Below are 23,582 nucleotides of genomic sequence, written 5' to 3' on the forward strand. Positions count from 1 at the left end.
CACAAACAACCCTCTTATAAAATGAAGATTTGGATCCGGCAGGCTGTTTTGTGGAAGAGGTGAATGGAGAAAAATTGGTACTTGTAATCGTAGATAAGTTTAGCACCGACTATTTGAGGATAATAGCGTGTGGAATCCCAGATGAGGAGGGCTGGGACACGAGGGTTGTTGTCGGCCATGGGGAATCACCAGACGCCATAGAAACTGCATTACGAGGGAAAGTGAAGCATCTGAAAGTGAAAAAGAAGCAGATGGAGGAGCTACTGTTGGAGTTTAACGATTTGTTTTTTACTAGGGGGCCGTTGCCAGTGCCGTATATTACACATCACTCCGCACCGACAGGGTGTGAATCACCGGTGTACCACAAATCATATAGAGTACCAAGGTACTTAAAGCTGATTCTGGAGGAGCGATTAGTGAGTAAAGTAATAGGCCATGGAGTGCAAGAGCTGTCGTCGTACCTAAAAAATTAGGAGATGAATCACGGAAATACAGGTTTTGTCGCTATTATCTACATCTGAAAGTTATGACTGTAACAATGTCTACCCTTTGCCAAACTTAGCGGAAACTATAGACTTCTGGGCAAGTGAAAATATTTTTCCACGATGGACTGTAAAAGCGGTTACCATCAGCTAGACGTCGTTCCAGAAGACCGGCTGTAATCGGCGTTTTCTTCACCGTTATCAGTTCAGAAGGATGTCTTCTGGATTGAAAAACTCACCTGCGACTCTTCATAAATTGTTGAATACGGCTCTAAGAGGTTCAACACAACATCAGTGTCTACTATATATGGACGATATAGTCGTGTTTGCAAGTGAAACTGAGCAGCACAAAGAGTGCTTATGGAAGGTATGCTTTAGGTTGAGGGCCGCAAATTTCACACTAGGTATGGAGAAATGAAATTTTTTGTTAGAAGACGTGGCATATATTGGCCACATAACTAGCTAAGATGGGATTAAGATTGACCCGAAGATAAAGAAGACTGTGCATGAATTTTCTGTACTTGGATCTGTGAGGTAACTGCAATCGTTTCTTCAAGTCACGAATTAGTATTGGATGTATGTGAAAGGACTTATGGATATTGCTAGACCATTAATGCAATTAGTTTAGAAAAGTTCGAAATGTTCATGGAGTGCGAAATTGTAATTGTACCTAAGAAAAGCATCAGATGCTTATCGAAAATAAACAGTTCTGGCGATTATCAACATCTGAAAGCCAAGACTGTGACAGGTCCTTACCCTTTGCCAAACATTGCGGGAACTATAGACTATCTGGGCCAGTGCAAATAATTTTCGACAATGGACTTGAAAAGTGATTATCATTTGAAAGTCCAGTTTTGTGTGTCCTACTTTCAACAAGTAGTTAATTCTTTCATGCGATGCGTCCAACCATGCACCTGTTCATCGAGACAGATGAAGTCAGGGGAAAAGACTTACTCCATGACAGAAATATAAATGTTGAGTCTTATTTATTGTATCATCTACTTCAAGTGTTATCTCTAGGGGAGAAAGTTTTGAGTTACTCCATGACAGAAACATAAACCTTTACAAACATAAACCTTTACAATGAAAAGGAAATTTTTTTTAACTTCAGTTTTTAAAATTGCAAAAGGTAGATGATATCCAGTTTCTATAAATGTTTTATTAAACCAAACACTAACTGAGAAATTACACAATTGGTACCGATTATTTCTAACAACCTTTTTTTGAAAATTGATGAAGTAATTGCCAGATCATCACGAGTACTACCTACATCTCTTAAAGAAAGAAAGTTAATTAACCACGGGGTAGACACTCATTACAAAATATGGTTCTTCTGCACCATACCTCACCCTAGTAGCACTGGGGTAACCTACATCCTGAATCCCCATTTAAAATCAACCAAGCTAAAATGTGTACACTATACTTAGGCCTAATGTTTGTAAATCACTTGACTTCTGCTCTCCTTACTTCTAAGCGGGCAGAAATTGGAAGGTTTCAGGCTGTCGGTGTTTTGTGTCTGACCACTGCCTCTAATAATAATAATAATAATAATAATAATAGTAATAGTAATAATCAGTGACGAAGCTCTTCGGATGATTCTGAGGCTTAGATTACCCAAAATTTTGAAGAAAAAATACAAACACAATTAGAATACAAGAGTGTGTTGAAAACGTAACATGAAGCACAATTCAAAATGAATTAAATGAATAGGTTACTGATGTCATTAATGACTGTACTAAAAAAGAGTTTCAGCAATGTGAGTTTGTTGGAGTGCAAGGAGATGAAACTCTGGATGTTTCTCGTAAGTCACAAATGAGCCATATTTTTAGACTGTTATGCTTATAACCTTAATGTGGTGCTGTTGCAATGTTCTAAAAACATCAACACAATTGGGCTTTTCATTTAAAGTCTTGTAACATTCCGTTCATTCTTTTAGCAAGACCTCAAAGAGAACACAAGTCTTACAAAATAAAGGATTCAGATTGCCTCAAACATGTACTACACACAGGAATTTCAATTCAGGAGCTGTTCAGACAATATATCCTAAATATAGTGAGTTGAACGACGCTTTCGAAAATATCACCACAGATGATGAAGATTGGGATGAAGAATCGTTCAGTAGTGCTTCCGACTTGGTTGCAGTTCTTAGCAACACTCAATTCCTTTTCCTGCTTTGCATTTACAAAGTAAGATTTGTATGTGTTCACCATCTATATGCATTTCTTCAACACAAAATTGCAAGTGATATTAGTATGTGCAATGCTGAAATCAAAAAGACCATCACTTTCTTAAAGGATATGAGTTCAGAAAAAACCGGAGTCTCATGTATTGAATGCTGTAACTAGAAATTTCAGAGTGAAGTAAGTATTAGTGAGCTTGATTTCTAGTCCCTTAAGGCGTTATCTTATGAGATATTGGGTAACATGGTAGTGTAAATGCACATGCGTTTTGCAGATCTTTAGACTATTCAGTTTATAGAGTTGTTTGATAAGAATCAGTCTGGAAATTATAAATCAAAGTTCCCAACAGTGAAACTGAATGGCCTTCTCTAAACTTACCGCATTCTTCAAGAAAGAACTACTGGAAAAAGAGTTAGGAAACATTTACATTGACTTCATAAATATTTACCACTTGCAGACTTCCTTCAATTCATAATGGACAATGATCTTCAAAATGTGTATAATGAAGCTATTATATTCTCTGTCACTGCAGCTTCTTCTGAAAGAAGTAAGAGCTACCGTAAAGGAGGTAGAAGTTTTCTTTGCAGTTGAATGACAAATGATTGCTTAAGTTCTCTCTGCACAATTGCCATTGAAAAAAACCTGGTACAGCAACGTACGGGTGATCAAAAATTTAAAGATAACGTGATTGATAACTTTTCTACCACGAAGCACCGAGGCATGTATCTCTTGTGTAAATGATGTAAGGTAACCTACACACAACTAGTGATTTATCTTCGCCACTGATAATAATAACAATAATAATACAGTGCTGAATATACAGCAGCGCAGAAGCCATTAGATAATTACTATAGTGTTTTACTGCCAATTAGTTCAATTGTTTTTGTGAAATGAATAACAAAACAATATTTGGTGTTTTTTGGAAACAACCTACAGCTCATACAAGGAATTTTCATGATATATTTAAGTATATATGAGACACAAACACCAGTTTGACTGTCATAGATGCTTGGTACAAGGTACAAAGTCTGTATGTTGTAGGTAAAATATCTGAGAAAGATATTGCATGTACATGTGTTTCACAAGCTGTAGCATCCATCATATGGTGACATGTGTTACTACTAGTAATTGAAAAAAAGATAATTATTGGTGACTTATGTAAACAGCATTATAGTCATACAAAATAGTGATAATACTTACGAACTTTCTAAATTAATTTAGTTTCTTAACCCAAACACAATTATTGAACTATTTCGTTTTCACACATCAAATAATTAATTTTTATGCCTCATTAGGTAATTACCTACAGGATGGGGACCAGCGGTTTAGAGCAAATCACCTTTCAGAATTTCATAGGTTTGATGGTAATGGAGCAGGAGGGGAGTGGCGTTAGGTTATACTATATATCATGAGGCGGTGACAGTGATTCCTAAATTCAGTAATGTGTTCGATTACATATTTTATTCGTACCTGTATACTCACCAATTGCGGGCAGTTCTCATAGTTTATGAGTTATCCAGGAGCTCTTCATGGCACACTCAATGATTAAATCTCTCAGTGCCTCCCAGCTAGTTTTCATACTCCACAGAGGCTGTCGTGAATACATTGTTACAACTGCATCTCTAGAAAAGAGCATAAAACGGAGGAGGATGAATTAACCTTAGCCTAAGGGCTATTTACTGAATGTGTCTATCACCATGAGTCGAACAGCACTTAATAATGGAATTTTGTGAGTAAATGAAACTGGATACTAGAAATTTGTTGTAAGAAATTTAAGAGAGTGGTGTTCGGTCACTTTAGCTTCGAGATGAACCAAAAGTTTTTGCTAGATATCTAAGATTGTAAAGGTATTACCGCATAAGACAAATGACATACTTACGATTTTATGCTGCACAGAGTGTTAATATAACCATACTAAGTTTCACTACAATTATCATTCTAATCCAAAGTGAAAGATTTAATTTAGAAATCAACTAGTTATGGGAGACCATCAGACGATTTCAGGAGGACTGGGAACACATAAAGCACTAGTGATTACCTGAGGTCTTTAGCTGACCTCCTTAGACATTGCTGAGACCCGCGAAACTCACTTGGCACAGTAAATTCCCTGCTGGCCCTTAAAACTGCAACACTTTGAAAGCAAATTCAAAAAACGTCAAACTGGCATGAATTGTCAAACATGCTTAGGTATTCAGATCATTATCAGTTAAGCGCGATCGCACAAATTGGGCATCAATAACGCCATCTAAGTATATATTCTATGTAAGGAAATATGCAGAAAACGTGTTTCATTATTGGTTGTTTGGAAGACGGTTCAAATGGTTCAAATGGCTCTAAGCACTATGGGACTTAATATCTGAGGTAATCAGTCCCCTAGACTTAAAACTACTTAAACCTAACTAACCTAAGGACATCACACATCAATGCCCGAGGCAGGATTTGAACCTGCGACCGTAGCAGCAGCGCGATTCCGGACTGAAGCGCCTAGAACCGCTCGGCCACAGCGGCCGGCTGTTTGGAAAAATATCATGTTATGCCTCGGGTGAAAAAGGGAAACGTGTACAAGCACGTGTCGGAATTCTACCGTGACAGCATCGTGGCTTATCGAGGCTATGGTTTATAGTTCCGCATTACTTCTGCTCGTGTTGGTGGGGGTTTCACGTCTGTCATGCGAAAATGGAATCGATGCATTCAATGGGGGGGGGGGGGGGGAAGGAGGCATAGTCAACGCTTTGGAAGGTCACAGCAGGCCCCAAATTACGATGAACATATCAGTGTGTGGAGGCTCCGAGGAGAACGAATGTAGCCATGTTGTACTCGTAATCGTCATACTGGTCCATCAACTGGAGAGATGATATGAACGCATTTCGATCCACAACACGATTGACTCTGGCTCACGTAGCTGCTGATTTGGACAGCAGGTAGTACATATCTTACTTGTTTAGGCTGCTGGTTGATCCCTATTTTCGAGGTCTCTTGCTGTCCTGTTCCACCTCGATATAAACTGTGTTCGACAGTTGCCATTGCCAGTATGTTGTTTAGATCTCTCACCCGCTGAAAACATCTGGTCATGGGCTGCCGAGAGACCTGCACAATAAAAATCGCCAGACACTACGTATGATGAACTCTGGTGGGAAGTTGAGGAAGTCTGAATCGCCGTACCCACATCTGTGAAACTTGAGCTTCTCCCAACGTATCAAACGTTCAGGCAGTTTACGGTAATACACCTGGGTTTCGCCTTGGACAGCCGCCGATATTTCGACAGGTGCACAGCCCGTCATTTTCAAGGCTCAGATGCAAGGTGACAGCGTGTGCTACTGCTACAAAGATGACCAACGTCAGACATTATCCACAGTGAATATTAATTACCAGAAGGTGAGCAAGTAACATTAATCCTCTCTGTCCCTCTGCCGTATGACCAGGGAAATAGCAGAATTTCCAGGAGATTCCAAACAAAAATCTCCGTTCTATTTATAAGGTAACCTGTTAACTTAGCTGCTACTACTTCCTTAACAACACTGTTCCATAGCTAGAAGGGCACGCCAGAACATCTGTATTGTTACGCCTTGCCCAGTCATATTAATGTGACCACCTGTGAGCAGCCTGAATAACCACGTTTTGCAGTTCGGGCCGCTACGAGACATGCAGCTACAGAAAGGAATACGGAGCCATGCCCACGCCATTAGCGCGGCAGCTGTGCTGTTTTTATCGGTTCACTATCCATGACTCGAACAATCCGATCACGGTGGTTCCATAAATTCTCGCTTGAGTATAAATCCGCGTAGTTTGGTTGCCAGGGGAGTACAGTAAACTCATCCTGGTGCTCTTCGGATAACGAACGTTCATTATGAGCTGTGTGACACGTTGCACTGTTTTGCTGGCAGATGCCTTCGTGCCGAGGAGAAACAAAAGATATGAAGTGGTGGACATGGTCCCCCAGGATACATGCATACTTCTGTTGATCCACTGCGTCTTCGAGAATGACGAGTTCACCCAGAGAATGTCACGATAACATCCCTTTACCATAACACTCCAGGTTGCAGCTTGGACCCTTCCGACGATTGTTACAGGTTGTTTGATTTTGGACCATTAAAGCCGTTCACGCCAACGGGAATCTGTCTGATAGGGCATAAAACGTGATTCACCTGAAAAGCCCACCTGTTACCATTCAGGGGACGCTGAGTTACGGTACTGGTGTGCAAATTTCAGCCTTCGTCGCCGATAAACAGCAGTCAGCATCGGTGCATGAACCAGTCGCTTGCGCATTAATATTCTCTGAATGGTCGTTGTGGAGACTGTAGTGTCGCGGAATAGTAAAGAGTTGGAAATGTGGAATATTGTCAAAGTTTCGTTGCCTATGCCGAGAGCCAGAGGCAGTAGGTCAGCCAAGAGGTAAAAGGATTGCACATGTATCGGAATGTGTCGTCACGCGGGGGCAGTGGCCTGGTTACACAGAACAGGCGTGAGAGAATTGCTTAGCACGCGGGTTTGTGTTAGACGGAGACTGTCGTAGACTATAAGACAGAGGTATAGCGTCAGCTGTAATGCAATTCATAACTTCGCGTAAGTCTGCCGTAACAGCACGTAACTCTCACACAAGAACACCTAAGGAGTGAGTACGACAGATAAATAAGCAGTATAAGTGGAACGAATGCGTTCATTACGAACGAGCATGACATTAGGACGTCGCTCTTGCTTCCTTTAAATACGCCAGCTTTGATAGCAACAAGGCACTCGCAGTTAGACTTGCAGTTAGATGTGTACTGGGTCGCTGCGTAGCACTCAGCTCGGTGATCGACATGTTAATCTTTATTAAGGAGATGTTGCAGTAAGGGCGGCCCATCCAGCAGCAGACGTGAGGGGACAGTACCAGCTCTGGTCCTCTCTGCTACCGCTGTCAATCATAAACCCAGAATTAGCAGACATCGCGGCAGACTCGCTCGCCGCCAATGCTGACCACATCAATGAGCCGTCGTCGAAATCGTGTGGGGCATAGGCCCTGTGCATCCACCGTCACAACCGGGGGAGCCGACGATGCTGGGGGACTGCAGCCCGTTCCGCCCATCCACCGAGGATGAGCCACCAGGAGGAGCAGGGAAGAAGACGGGGTGGGACAGAGTACACTCCGCACTACGAGAACGCTTCTCGTGCCGACAGCGCCGGGACTCCAACCCAGAGCCTCCTACGCGCAGCGGCCTGCTGTCCACCGCCGAGCCGGCCGGCCAGCCGGCCACCGCCAGCCACGCGCGGCTGAAGTAAGGGCATTCCATCGCTACATCATAGCACGCGGCGCTGCGCTAGCAAGACTGGTGCGGCCTGGAGCTGGTGTCATCACTCCGAGTCAGCGAGGACTCGGGGAAGGTCGTTGATAACACCATGCTCAGCCAGCCTGTGTTGCGCGGGCCACATTGTACTCAGCAGCAATAAAGGTGTCATGAATTAATAATGTTTCTTTGGCATTTCTGACGCGTCCACAGTCATTTCCTAGCATCCTGAAAACGAGAGGTCACTGCTCGGCTTCCAGTCCACCGTAGGCGACCAGAACCACTGGGGCGCCTACAACACTGTTGGTACCTTGTCGCTTCATCTGGGAGATCAGTTGCTCGACAATTGCACGTCTTTTCGCACGTACACCTCTCCGCAGCTGTCATTCACCCCTGTATCTATGGCTCATGGTGCACTAGAGTTCCCTGGCACCAATTTTGGATAGCGTAGTTCTGCCATGCAGGGTATACTTTAACCACAGCAGCACGAGAACAGCTTACAAACCCTGCTGTTTCATAAATTCTACTACCCTTGGCCGAAAACGAGTGTTCTTGCACTTGAGAACCTAAGACAAATTGTTCTGTTTCCGCATTACAGCAACGACTGCACTGAGTTCCGCGTCCCCTAACACTCTTTATATACCTTCCACAGCTATTGCTGTCACCTTCCATGTGTCTGTGGTTATTGCACGTTGATGTGTAACATAGGTGGTCGTCGCATTAATGACCGGTACTTAGGCAACTTTCTCCATTAGCAGATTTGCTTGGCTGTTGTAATCGTGTGTCGCTTACGCTCAATAGACGGGTCCTCTACGGTCCTGATGGTCTGACCAATGTATGCGCCATAACTGCATGTGATACAGTAGACACCGCCTTATGCAAACAAAGATCATCTTCTGGGGACCAGTAAAAGGGCTCTAATCTTAGTTGTCGAAAAACACATTTCTCATAGTGCTTTCAAACGATGTGACTAATCCTGTTGGAAATGCTACCTGTGGAAGGCAGAAAGGCCGTAGACTGAAGTACCACCTCACTGTTTTCATCACTTCCAAATTTATGGTTAGCAGACAGTGCAACTCGTGTCTAATATGTGTTTCACGATAACCATTCTGGCGAAAGCTGACTTCGAGGTTGGTTCGCTCAGCTGACACACTTTCAGTATTTAAGCTGTCTGGGCTCCTATGAACCAAGGTATAAAGTACTCCTTCATGCTGAGCTGAACGGTGACAACAGTCAGCTTGAAGATACAAACCAGTGTGAGTTGGCTTCCTATAATCGGTATCTCCAAAGGTACCATCAATCTTCCTTGTCACTAAAACATCAAGGTAGGGAAGACATCTTTTCCACCTCCATCATGAAGCGAATATTCGGTTGAACTGAACTGAAATGTTCTAAAAAGCTGTTGATGTACATACTTTATGAGATCAAACAACTAAAATATCGTCTACATATCTAAAAATGGTACGTACGTTACAATGTTCCTGACTACAAGGTACGTTCCTCGAAACCTATAATGATCTGCGGTAAACGAAGACGCCACCTGGCTGAATTCTCATAAGTTACCTGAACGTACCCGCGAGTGTCATCGTAAATCGATTCCAGTCGATGTCCAGCCGGGTTAGAGCTATTGTTATTGCCTCAGGCGGCTGCTCTGTGTACTAATTTTCGTGCCCTTAATATCCCCAAACCAACCAAAAATTAACTGGTGTATTCTTGACATTGTATACGCCCAATAAGCAAAATTTCTTTATTTTTAAGTTTACTGATGTTTAAATTCTAATGGCCAGTAGTGTATTATAACATGCTGAAACCCCCGTTCAGAGTGTGCCATAAACGTTAAGATGTACAAAAAAAACTGCATATACAGTTTATAAAAATATGACTGTATGTTGGATACTTATGTTGGTCGCTTGCAGGTTTATAAATGGTTGCTTACTTCTATTGTAGGATTCATTTTCTTTAGGAAAAATAACTTCAATGTGTATGGGACAGCACTTCTGCTATCTATCAAACATTTTATTTCTATGTGCAGGTTGTCAGTGTCTTAATGGTAAGTATATCATTCCTTTCTGTGAAACAATTACTTTCATTGGAGGGGTGCGAAGATCATTTTTCCTTCTAATATTGTATTTGTGAATATCTATATTGCCCACAAATTGCAATGAATTTTTGGAAAACTGATTAATGCCCTTATAAAATAATAATTCACTGTTGTCCCCATTGATGCTTATTTGCTAAGCCTGACAACAATGCTGGCATTCTTTGCCAAAAGCACTAATTCTGACTCCACAGTAAGTAACAAGGTAGGCCACGAACACAGAGAAAGAACGAACCGCGCGACCGCTACGGTCGCAGGTTCGAATCCTGCCTCGGGCGTGGATGTGTGTGATGTCCTTAGGTTAGTTAGGTTTAAGTAGTTCTAAGTTCTAGGGGACTGATGACCACAGAAGTTAAGTCCCATAGTGCTCAGAGCCATTTGAACCAGAGAAAGAACAGCAATGGGTACATAATCGAACCCTGTTATAAAGTTTTAGTTTTTGTTCCTAACCTCTAGATTCTTGCACTTTACAAAAGCAGCTCTCAAATTGCCTTCTTTCCACCAAGTCTTAGGTTTTACAAAGTTTCAATAAATCACTTGAGTCATATTGGACGTTGGTTCTTTTCACAAGAACACACTTCAATTCCATCGATATTCTTGCCCAACGGAGCTAGTACTGTGTCCTTAATGAACCGAATATCGACAGGACGTTCAGCTTGATACTTAATGTCGTAATATGTTTCGAGTCAATGCACTCCATATTCAGTCTCAGGATAAAGACGCTGTATCATATGAAACAGTTTTGTCATTCTTCAGCATTATTGTTCCACGTTTCCATTAATCCCAAATCAATATTCCATCACTCGTACCTTTAGTTTTCAGAACAGCGATGAATTAATGAGAAACTTCAAAATGAAGGTAACATCGTCCTAAACACAGGTGGATTTACCGAAATGATGGGCTCTAGAGCTGTACGTCAAGTGCTCCACTTTCCCTTGAAACTGATGCGTGTCGGAAATTTAGTTTATTGTGTTTCTCTTTGGTCGGAAACAGCATTGGATATGAGGAAGAATTTTCTTAGCTTAATACTGAATCTGACAACAACGTGCTTCGATAAACCCGCAGATGAGAATACAATTTGTAGCTGTATTTTATATCGACTTGGAAGCATGCCCGCCCATATCCTATACATATTACTGATTAAAGCTGAGCAGTAAATTAAATGTTCTTTTGGAGTGTTTATTCACTGAATTATTGGAAAATCAGATGATCAACAGGTGCTGAGTTACGCCATTGACGTTTTTTTAACGGCTCGCGTACCGCAGGAAATGAGATTATCTTACCGAAACTTTGACGCACGAAATAAGCAGATCGGATTTAAAACGTACTGGTGAGCACTGAGACAACGTTACGCCCGTGCACGTTATTCTGAAAAAGTAATGGAAGGTACACTGAGACTCTAATTGGAAAGAACTGTGAAATTTTCTCTGACAGTGAGTATTTGTTACTTTGTACTAATAATGAACTGAACGGGTATAGTAATATGTAGTACCAAAATATGAATTTAAAGTCTATAGTGATAATAAAGTACTTAGTTACACTGTGTAAGCATAGTGACTCAATAAAACCCCTTAATAAATGTGTATTAAATACAAGTTTGATATTAGTAATTACAAATTACTCATTATTTAAATCAGTATTAGGGCACATTTACATCGTAAAATACTGGAGATACACATGTGCTGAAATTAAAACTGGAAATGCTTCTTATTGAAATCTGATAGTTCATCGTTGATTGCTAATTGAGAAATATACAGAACGTATGAAGCGAAAAAGAATAAAATACTTATTTCCTACTGTACAAATTATTTGACTGTCGTCTACACTCGTCCCTGGATTGGCTCCAAGTAACCTATGTAAAACTGAACGGCGGTGGTAGCTTGTAAACTCATTCCACATAGCCAGTTTCCTCGTGAAAAATGATTAATGCAAGTAACTAACTCTTATACTAAAATATGTACTATAGTCTTTCATTGGTTGCAGCCATAAGCGAATGTCGTCCATTATAGACCGTCGTACTCTGATGTACTATTACAGTTAGATGGTCATTCATTACTGCATCACATCCAAAGTAAGTTAGAAGTCGAATTTTTCAGGAATTGTTCCATCTCTAATGATATCTCCATCGGAAAGATACTTCTTCACTTTTTCTGGAAAATGTCAATAGGCGTAACACGTAGACTTGCTGTAAGAAAAGGGCTTCTCCAACAAACAAGGATAAGATGTGTCGTGTAGATGTGTACGCAGTAGTTCGGAAGACAAGTGAAAGTTATGGGTGTACTGGCAGGATTATGACAAAGCTGAATATAACTGTTAAGGAAATCAAACTCTAGACACCAATGTGATATATTTTAGAGTACTTTTTACGTGTTTATCGTCAGCTCGATGAGCAACATTGAAAGAATTTCAAACTCGTTGCTAAGACTGTAAATCGTCGATATAAGTTAAACAACAATGCAGTGCTCGGGGAGTAGAGATGGGAATCGCTAGAAGAAAGACGACGTTATTCGAAGTAAAACTGGGGACTTTATATATCCATTACCGATGGCTAGAGAGAAATACAAGACTGGACATGGTGATTTTGAGACCGATCACAGGGAGATGTGGTAAGTCCACTTAATTGTTTCCTGTAAATAACGCAAATATTTTAAATGCGTATCATGAGTGTCTGTATCACTTTGTCAATGTTTCTTCAGAGAAGAAGGTTGCGACTCAGAAGTTCCTCTGTATTGTAACTTATTGTGCGATACACAACGCTAAAAACAAACGGTGAACTCTGTAATAAACCGTTCGGCTTGTGAAGGTTGGAGTGAAACTGCGATTTATTCTTACTTTCATATGCGTCCTACAATTACGTTAACGAAAAATGATGCATTACGGAACACCAGTGCTACATTTATGAAACTTTTTTAAGATATTCTTCACTTAAATTATATTAAACGATTAAGCTTTCATTCCATCTGCAACATCGGTATGAGTTGTGACCAACACAGGAACGAAAACGCTCTTGTATTCGTTGTGGCATGGAAGCAGTCTCTGAATGTCACCTTGGGGAAATTCTTTCACGTTCATGATGTTTGCTAGCATTGGCTAGTATGAAACTTGAAACTTCCTGGCAGATTAAAACTGTGTGCCCGACCGAGACTCGAACTCGGGACCTTTTCCTTTCGCGGGCAAGTGCTGTACCACCTGAGCTACCGAAGCACGACTCACGCCCGGTCCTCACAGCTCTACTTCTGCCAGTTATTGGCTAGTATAAAAATATACATCTCTCCATCACAACGAGACGCATTCCATCAGTGTCAAATCAGATGCCTGGATCAAAAACTGTACATTCCCTAAGGTGTTTGTGGTGTGAACTGCAGGATTATGTCTTGTATTATTACGCTGGGAATACCATTTGTTACCCCAGTCATGGAGCTTTCTCCAGTCTTGCCGCGTAATGACGAACATTTGGTATCCCTTTAAAAACTACTAAATTAGTCGTGTTGTCATATCCAAAGTTCTATGCACCATGATTCCAGCTGTTAGGTTGGCATGAGATTCGATAGTCAATGCTTCCCGTTTCCTTCCCCCAGCCGTCTACGGTCCCGATGGCATCTATCAGGCAGCAGCGAACAGAATCGAGACTATTCACTAAACGCTACCGAATGCCACTCAGTACCACAGTTGACTCTAGCCCTACACCATGCAAGTGTACACTCTCAGACCACATTAATGTGGCCACCTTTCAAAAGTCTGAATAACCACATATGGACCGCTACAAGACGTGCAGGAAGATAGTCAATAAGGTTCTGGAAGGTACCGACATGGATGAGTGGCCATGCCGACTCCTGTGCCGTGACCAGCTGCACTAGGTTTTTCATATGAGGATCCATAGTGCCTCCAGCCCAGTCGAGGTGGTCCACACAGATTTTCCATTGGGTTTTAATATGGGTAGTTTGGTTGCCAAGGTGCCAGGAGACTACGGTCAACTAACCCTGGTGCTCTTCGAACAACTCACGAACACGGCGGGCATTATCCTACTGCTAGATCCCATGACGCTGAGGAAAGAAAAACGACATTTAGGTGTGGACACGGTCCTCAAGAACAGATGCATAATGTGTGTTGATCCATTGTGCCTTCCAAAATGACGATATCACCCAGCGAATGCCACGAAAATATTCCCCAGACCATAACGCTTCCTCCTCCTGCCTGCATACTTCGGACGATTGTTACAGGGTGCTTGCTTTCAGATGTTTCACGTCGTACACACCAATGGCCGTCTGACCGATGGAGAAAGAAACGTGATTAACGTGAAAAGGACACCTGTCGCCACTCAGTAGACGTCCAGTTGTGGTACAGACGTGAAAATTCCAGCCTTCGTCGTCGATGAATAGCACTCAGCATGTGTGAATGAACCAGGCGCCTGCTACGCGGCCCATACACAGCAACGTTTGCTGAACAGTCTTTGAGATGACACTTTTGGTAGCCTCTTGGTTTATCTGGATCGTCAGTTGCTCAACAGTTGCACGTGTTGCACCCGTACACATTCCCGCAATGTCGTTGACCCCTGTCAAAATGGTTCAAATGGCTCTGAGCACAATGGGACTTAACTTCTGAGGTCATCAGTCCCCTAGAATTTAGAACTACTTAAACCTAACTAACCTAAGGACATCACACACATCCATGCCCGGGCAGGATTCGAACCTGCGATCATAGTGGTCGCGCGGTTCCAGACTGTAGTGCCTAGAACCGCTCGGCCACCCCGGCCGGCTCAACCCTGTCATCTATGGCCCATGCTGCACCAAAGTTTCCTAGGATAGCGCCATTTTGCCATGACCGGTATACTTTAACCACAAGCAGCGCGGAGTGCCCGTACGGTTAGAGGCGCCATGTCATGGATCGCGCGGCCCCTCCCGACGGAGGTCCGAGTCCTCCCTCAGGGATGGGTGTGTGTGTGTTTGGTGTGTTTTTCTTAGCATTAGTTAGTTTAAGTTACTTTAAGTTAGTTTAAGTAGTGTGTAAGTCTAGGGACCGATGACCTCAGAAGTTTGGTCTCTTAGGAATTCACACATATCTGAACATTTCTTTAACCACGGCTGTACGCGAACAGTTTACAACCACAGTCGTTTCGCAAATACTTCCATGTTTGGCCCGGAAGCCAGCTACCACGCCCTTTTGGACGTAAGATGAATCGCTCCTTTTCCGCATTACGACTATGACTGCACTGCTTTCCGCGTCCCCCATCCCATTTTACATACCCTCCACTGCCAGTGCTGCCACCTGCCATCTGTGAGTGGTTGTTACATGTTGACGACGAACATAGGCAGTGGTCACATTAATGTGACTGGATCGTGTATATTGTCCGTGATATAGTTTCTGTGGTAAACGTCGCAAAACATCTCTAGATGTTAACCCAGTTGCCAGTAATCTTTTCTGACAGTTCAAGCTAATATTTTGTCTCGAACCTCTACACGGATTTCAACTGTTGTCATCTGTCTACTCGTGAGAGTCAATCGAGCAGTGCTACCGTCTTCTGTGATGTAATCATTCTGTAAGATCCGGTACTTACTCTTCTTGTCACATAGTTGCCACAGCCCATCTTGTCATCACTTGTTCTTCACTCGTCGCACTACAACCATCTGTCTGTGTGATCTGTCGGTACGATGCTCCCATGTCCCTCATTCCTCCTTACTCAGAGGCTGAAACATATGGTTCAAATATCTCTGAGCACTATGGAACTTAGCTTCTGAGGTCATTAGCCCCTAGACTTAGAACTACTTAAACCTAACTAATCTAAGGACATCACAGATCCATGCCCGAGGCAGGATTTGAACCTGCGACCAAGCGGTCGCGCCGTTCCATACTGTAGCGCCTAGAACCGCTCGGTCACACCGGCCGGCGGCTGAAACATGGCAATAAGCTGCTTATGTACGTCCTCAAGTTGTAATTCGCTTCAAGATATAGCCAAATTACCTCCACTTTGCCCATTCAGGTTCCTCAAGTAGTGTAGCTTTATGAACCCTACCATTATATCCGTCAAATCCAAATTCTCAACAAAGAGGTACACATCTACTTTCTGTTTACGGCCTAACATTTTCACAAGTAAAAGTTCCAGTATCATTACACACACACCCAATAGCCATTGTATATCCACGCTATTCTTCTTCTTTTTCTTTTTTTTTTTTTTTTTCTTTTTTTTTTTTTGCAACTAAAATAAGCTTTTGATGGCCAAACACTTTCTAATTCCGTCACTGCGATAATGTGTAAGTTAGTTATGCTCCGTTTAGTTTATATTACGAACGGCGTAGATGTAACTAAAGACTGTGCAGTTCAAGTTTTCGTTAGTCGGTAGAACGAGAGCAATTACAAATCTTCCAAATGCAGAATTGCTATAATCGAGTCTGTTACAGAAAGCATGTATTGTATTAAATGAACATACAGAAATATCGGGTTTTGCAGCAGAAAGTAGCTTCGTAGCGACTTTCTGGTTAAACAGCCCTGTATCCGGCAGAAACGCGCTCCCAAGGGGCTAAATTAAGCGACAAGCTGATTAGCGGGAACTTTATCGCCGCACTTCCCCCGAAGGTAACGAATGAGGGGAACCGTTCGGGTATTGATCGCCACCCCCCCTCCCCTTCCCTTCCAACCTTTGAGAGCGTACCTGAGGACCAGAAATTCACTTTACATGATATCACAAAGACAGCAGCTACATCTACAGGACAGAGCAGACTAGCACAGTGTTATTTTTTTCCTCTCTTCTCAGTCTTTGAGTAAGAATAGATCCTGTTCTATTGCTAATATGCGTTCACCTTAAGTGAAATCCATCTTAATTTACTTAACCTACTGATTCCGCAACCCCATATACTCAACGTCCGTTGCCTAGGTATCTAGGGACTTCGATGCAAAGGCAGCTGGTTCATTTCATGCCTGCGGAAGAAATGTTGGTGACATAATATTGAGTCAGCATGTGAACGGGTTGATGACGTACAGTTGCTGAGCATCAGACCGTAAGAGAATTAGTTAAATTACAAAACTTCCCATATTAATTCATTTTTCCTTTGGACAATCGCAGATCCTGATATCTGAAGACACTGGTACGCGATTAATTGCTACGATAAGATACTGTGCGATTTCGTATACTAGAATTATTGCAAGGACTTCATCAGAATCAGATTGTTTGACCTTCTGGGTACTAATCTTGGTGCCGGCAACCGTATCCTAATAAGTGAATCGTACTGAGAACTATATTCTCTGACAAAAAAAATTTTTAAAAAATGAAGCACCCAAAAGACATGGTCTCACTACAGTGTAACTTCATAAACTTACACACCACTGGGAAGTAAATGATTAGGGTTGCAGTTGTCGGTGACAGGTAGAACGGCCACCGGAGAGCACTACTGTTTTTCATGTTGCTACCTGAACCGTATACAAAGGATGTGAACAGTGTCAGATATTGAGTTATGCCTTAGGACACGAAGATGCTGTGTATTCTTGTCAAACAGAGTTGTCATCAGCTGGCAATGACACATTTAAGAAAGCGATCGAGACGATATACACATGTAACAGAAAATACTCACACACAATATTAATTGGAGCATTTGTTAATTTGTGATGGCCCACGTAATTTGCCCAGGTGGGTGAACTAAGGGTCCGCGGAGTCTATACTTCAGCTTCACCAATTACCCAAGGGGTAGAGCTGTGGAATGGTCAGCAGAAACACAAAAGGCACTAAAAATAGCTACTAAAGGACATCCACAGAGGTCGAATCGATGGCGAGTATTTTGCTGCCAACTGAATGAAGATGACCAAGTCGGTGTTGTGGTGGCGTATGCTGATGTCTTGGCTGTGGTGTGGGGGAACTCAAGAGCTGAGTTGGAGGAAATGGCGATCACGATGCCTTTTTCATGTACATCTTAAGCTTCACAGCAAGTGATTGGGCACATGCACTTCAGTACGCACGGAACGGGTAAATTCTGTGACATGCTCAATGGGGTATGCTCCTCAGACTCACAGGGCCTTCGACAGGACGCCAACCGATGCTTAACTGGTGATCCTCGGAATGTACCTAGTATGATTCTGCCTAGCCTTGTACTAGCTACGTCAAGGGGTTTGACAAAGGTCCAAAAAATCCTATACCAAAGAATAGCAAGTAAGGACCAACCCAAGTATGGACAGTAGGTACATAGCAAAACGACTGAGACAACAATGAAACGGGCCGAAGAGTCCAGCAACTTTTCCCGTGCTACCGAGAACGCCTAGGCTATCCACGTAAACCGCAGTCATACGTTACAAAATGTAACATTATGGATATCCAGTTTACATGTGCAGTTTCAACAGCAAAGACAATCACATCTGTAAGTATGGTCATTCGGGACCATTCGACCACATAATCTTTAACTGGCGCCTGTGACTGAATTAGGGAACCAATAAAGACGAACTGTTACCGAAGTACAAACAATGAACAATAACAGACACTGTTACTGCAACCATTTGTCGGCACGAAAAAGACAAATCTGACAGAGCAAGGCAATTACAAAATCCTCCCATCCCGCACAGCAGTACCATAGAAGCGTGAGTGTGAAAAACGTTGTGCTAACGAGTGCATCTAGTCTTAGGAAAGATGTGAATGCGAGTGTTTAGTTACAGAGTGTGTGAATGCAACCAAAATCACAGCGCCACACGAGGCAGAATTTGCAGTACGACATCAGAGCCACGTCAGCAAAGCATCCGGTTCCACCTCGGCGATGGTGGAGATGCGCATCGGAGGGCGATGTACATCAAGCGTAATAACTATCACAAACAAACCCGATGCTTTTTCGAGATTGTTTTCGAACACAAAAAAACGTAACAAAAGCAAAAACGAAGTGGTGGTTATGGCAGAGATAGAACGGTAACGTGGTCTGACGTCATTACAAAAATGCATATAAATGTACTGACGTTTTTATAAGGTGGTAGTATTCACTTTAAGTGTTTCTATCTGTTCGAAGGCCTCCTGCTTAGAACTCAGTGCAAAATAGTTCTCACAATGTATTGCCTGTCTACCATTCATTCTCCTTTTTGAACTTTTACTGTCTGTACTTAAAGCAAATGCATATGCCTATAGTCCCAACTGATATTGTTACTGATACATAATACACTCAAATATATAACTACAGTCCTTTTATACTATGACTTAATCATTATTATTATAGTGACAAGAATTGAACAAGACCGGGAATGTCACGAGAACCTGCGGAGACTGGCCGACTGGCCGAGGGCGTGAACAGCGAGCCGCCAGAGGATAAATAAACTGGTGAACAACAACGAGAAGAAAACAGGCAACGGAGACGGCACGGTCGAATAACAAGTCCAGTGAGTAAACCTGGATCGAAAGCAGAAGACGTAGAAAATCCAGAACGAAAACAACGATGCGTAGCGACATCAACACAACAGTGCAACGAAATCGCAACTGTCGGACTCAGTGGCTGCGCTCGTGGCTTTAAAAGGCAGCCGTGATCGTTGATACGCCGGCAGGATGAGCGTGTCTCCATAGCCGGCGATGCTGTGGGAACAGGGTCGCTCGCAGACTAGAGCAGCGCCGTCCAGCAGCCATCATCGAGGTCCATGCATTCCGGTGGCTTCCAATCTCGCCGCGTCGTGACATCAGAATTATTACTATTTCTAAACTGAGACAAGACATTTTAGTCAATCAAAACACGTAAAACTTCTAAACATATTAAAAACACTACCTAATAAATAAATAGAGAAACTTGGTCTAAAAGAAACAATAAAATATGTAAAAACTAAGGTTACGCATTAGTTAAAAATCATAAGCCTGGAAGAGAACAAGTATTTTTTTTAAATCAGAGCCACTGTTTTTATTATACTTGTAATGAAGATATAGTCGATGACTGACTATTTCCCAGTTTTGTTTAGCTTCCTCGAAACCAGTATACTGTGGCAATAATGAAGCGTAGTTTGGTGGCTTTGGGTGTTGCTGTCTTTGCTGCCTTTAATGTGTGATGGGCTGCTGCTGCTGCTGTTTGCAGCATTGCTGCTGTATTTATTTCTACTGTTGTGAAACGTTCACTTGATTTTTTTGTTATTGATGAGTTTATGCAACTGTTTCTCGATTAACGTCATTAATGCTTATAAACCTATCGATACAGCGGCAATTGATCTCTAAACAGTCATGCAGGTAACCTCGTTAAAATTTCTGTGTCGATAATGACAAACATTTCATTTCACAGTTATACAAGCATAGACCAATGGTGCCTGCAGACAATTAGTGAGCAAGAACAGGAAGAGCTTGTGCATGTTACACTAATGCACTGTCCTACGAAAAGCAACCTGCTCTGTTTCCGTAACTGAAGATCAAGGCGGACCATGAATACTAGCAAACAAGAATTCAGAATTATAAGGCATGGTCATAGCGAACAACCGAAAAATATTCATCCATAAGATAGTCGATGCACTTTCCTAGCTTTCATCCTAGAAAAAGTGTCCAGGTTCCATACCAAATAGGACTAACACGTTATATTAAACGTTTGCAAGGAATGGAAGTACAAACGGTAACAGGTTTGTTTAACCACCAGGAAATTACCACTGGGATGCTGAAAAACCTGAACTGACAGACGCTAGAAGAAAGACACCAACTATTTTGCGAAAGCTTACTTTCGAATTTTTAAGAAACCGTAATAACTAAGGTATCTAAAAGCGTACTACAATCTCCTCCATTCCACTCCCATATGGTCTGTGAAGACAAGGTTGATCAAATTACAGTATGTACAGAGACATTTAAGCAATCATTCTTCACGCGCTCCATATACATATGGAACGGGAAGAAAATTAAAAGTGTGGTATAAGTGAAGTACCACCACCAGAGGGCACTGTCGTCTGTTCCATGACATAAACCAAGATGGCGGCTATGACGTCAGCTGATGACGCAAGTACCGTTATCCAAGATGGAGGGAAACAGTGTGTCCACCACGAGGTCTCAACCTAGTACACAGTACTGCCACCAGAAAGTGCTGTCGTCAGTTCCATGACATAACCCAAGATGACTGTCAGGAGGGGGAAATGACACAGCCTGTGCTGGCTGTGCTGGGCCATTGGAGATAGGAAGGAGTGTACTTTATTTATTTTGGAAGAATATATTTAGGAACCGCTTTGAGATAGTATATTTCTCACACTTATACAAAACACACTCTCAGACATGCTTGGGGTTATGCCACACAGCCCGCAGACCTGTAAACTACTTCTAAATAATGCTCTGCAGATACGCAAACATCTCCTAAATTACTGAACTAATTTCAGTACAGACATGCAAACTCCTCCTAAATAATGCAGTACACCGATGTGCAGATACGAAATCAATTCTTAAACCCTCCAAATAACGGATAGCACAGCCTACAGAACTGCAAGCAAAATAATGCAACAGACATGCAAACAATGTATGCTGCTCCTTGTGCACTGGACCGCACAGGAGTCTAGCAGCAGCCCCCGTGAAGTGATGCGGCCATTAACTGCCAAGCCGTGCACAGCTGCCCGTTTGGCTCCCTCAAGCATGAGGTGGTGGCATTCCCTTCATACTTGACACCTGAGAAATTCCTCTCGAAATACATGATCACCTAGGCGCTATTAATGACGCGACCAGATGGGAGCGAAAACCTATTTACAGAGTGCAGACGTTCCAAGGTAGGCCACATGCATGTGTGTTCGCCGCTGCTGGAATGAACCCTCCCTCTACGTGTGGTCCGGTGAACAGCTAATTGCCTAGCGACACTGCATAATTCTGTTCTAGAATAGCACGAGCTGCTTTCTCCCTAGTGATTCTAATGGACCATGCGTGACATGTAGTTGCCGCATCACAGCACGTAGCTACATACAATCGCAACTGCATCTAGCAACATTCTCAATGTTATACTGAAGCCATATGGCTATCTAAAATAATAACAAAGTCGAAATCTAGTAAATTGCATAGTTTCCCAGAAATTCTAAATGTGCGCTGTTGTAGGAGTTTTCGTGATGTCTCTGCTTATATGCACGGAAATTCTTGCCCAGATCCTGTTTACGAAAATAGCGCAGAATAACATCGAATGCAGTCTTCTTAGCGGTCCTCAGGTGATACCCCGTCCATCATGTGTTACACTTCCAACTTTCAGCACACACAAACGTTAACACCACTATGTACAGACTCCTATATCCCAGCACAGAGGTTGTCTTGTGAATGAATGGAGCATTATGATTGGCCCTTATCGAATTTATCCGCCGAATTACTGATGTCACCGGTATCAAAGCACCATCCACCTTTTCTTGCTGCAGATGAGACTTTCGGAAGTAAAAACTATTTTATACAGATCGCCATATTGCACCAACAATTAAAGCCCGTAAAGTGCCCTTACATATCGTCAAATATGGAAATACTCTTAATAAATTATACTGCTCTCCCACTAAGGACATTACCTTGGATATTAGAGCGTGAAAGCGATCTCCAACCCATGAATATATCACCGCCTACCATCTCGATGTAGTAAACATACAATTCGTATCCTGTGCCATACAAAGTCAGGCCTTTTACATCACACGTACATATACTGTAAAGACAGACACCACCGTATATACCCGTCGCAGCAGCAGATATTTACCGTGAGGTTGGGCGGGCATCCACCCCCAATGTGTGACCAGAGCCACCTCAGTGGATCAAAGTCACTCTCAGAACTGTTCTACAAATTCGGGCTCACTTCCCCTCGGCACAAACGCATTTCTGTTTATGGTCCAGACCTGATTGCTTGCTTGCTTTTCAACACCCATCTCTCTACTCTAGGATTACAAGAACAGATGTATTTTCATATGGTTTGCAACAATATTATACCACTTTGGCAGTACTGCTCGATATCAAGCACACGGCAGCATCCTACCGATCACTCATCCAACGTAATTCCCAAGATGTAGACTCGAAATTATTTCTCTACAAACCTCAAACTTTAGTGATGTGGAGCATTCTCTAGACCATTGAGTAACTAGAAACTTATCCCATGTGCAAAGAACTTTACGTGAAAGAAACTCGACAAAAGAAAAATAGGGGAAACTGATATTTCCACTCTCTAATACCGATGTCAGAGTTGTAACAGATTCCAAATCATCCCTATAATTTACAAAGTCAAAAAACGTGTTTCTCATGTCTAGAGAACCAGCAAACATGTCTTTCATCTGCTAGATGCACACACCACAATCCACACACCCTCAACTAAATAAAGGCGCGAATTGTACAGAAAGAATGAACCGAACAATTTACATGGCAGGGAATAACGGTCCAACGCAAACATACTTCCATTTTAAATCTTCTCAATTTTCCACGCGATCACGAAAGCTATCCAACACATACTATTAGTTTGCTATTCGATCGTCTAGAGAATAACACAGTTAAGTCATACACATTCGCGTGGCTCCTACTGTTAATGGGTACTGTGAATCATTCATGCACAGGTGACCTACGCTGCACACATAATAGACTCATCATCCTAACAAACCACCCCCATATATATTTTATGCCTGTACTTACAACTAAATGTTAGGATTGCAGTCTCTTTTG

Source organism: Schistocerca nitens, chromosome 3 (genome assembly GCF_023898315.1).
Source record: "Schistocerca nitens isolate TAMUIC-IGC-003100 chromosome 3, iqSchNite1.1, whole genome shotgun sequence".
NCBI classification, from domain to species: Eukaryota; Metazoa; Arthropoda; class Insecta; order Orthoptera; family Acrididae; genus Schistocerca; species Schistocerca nitens.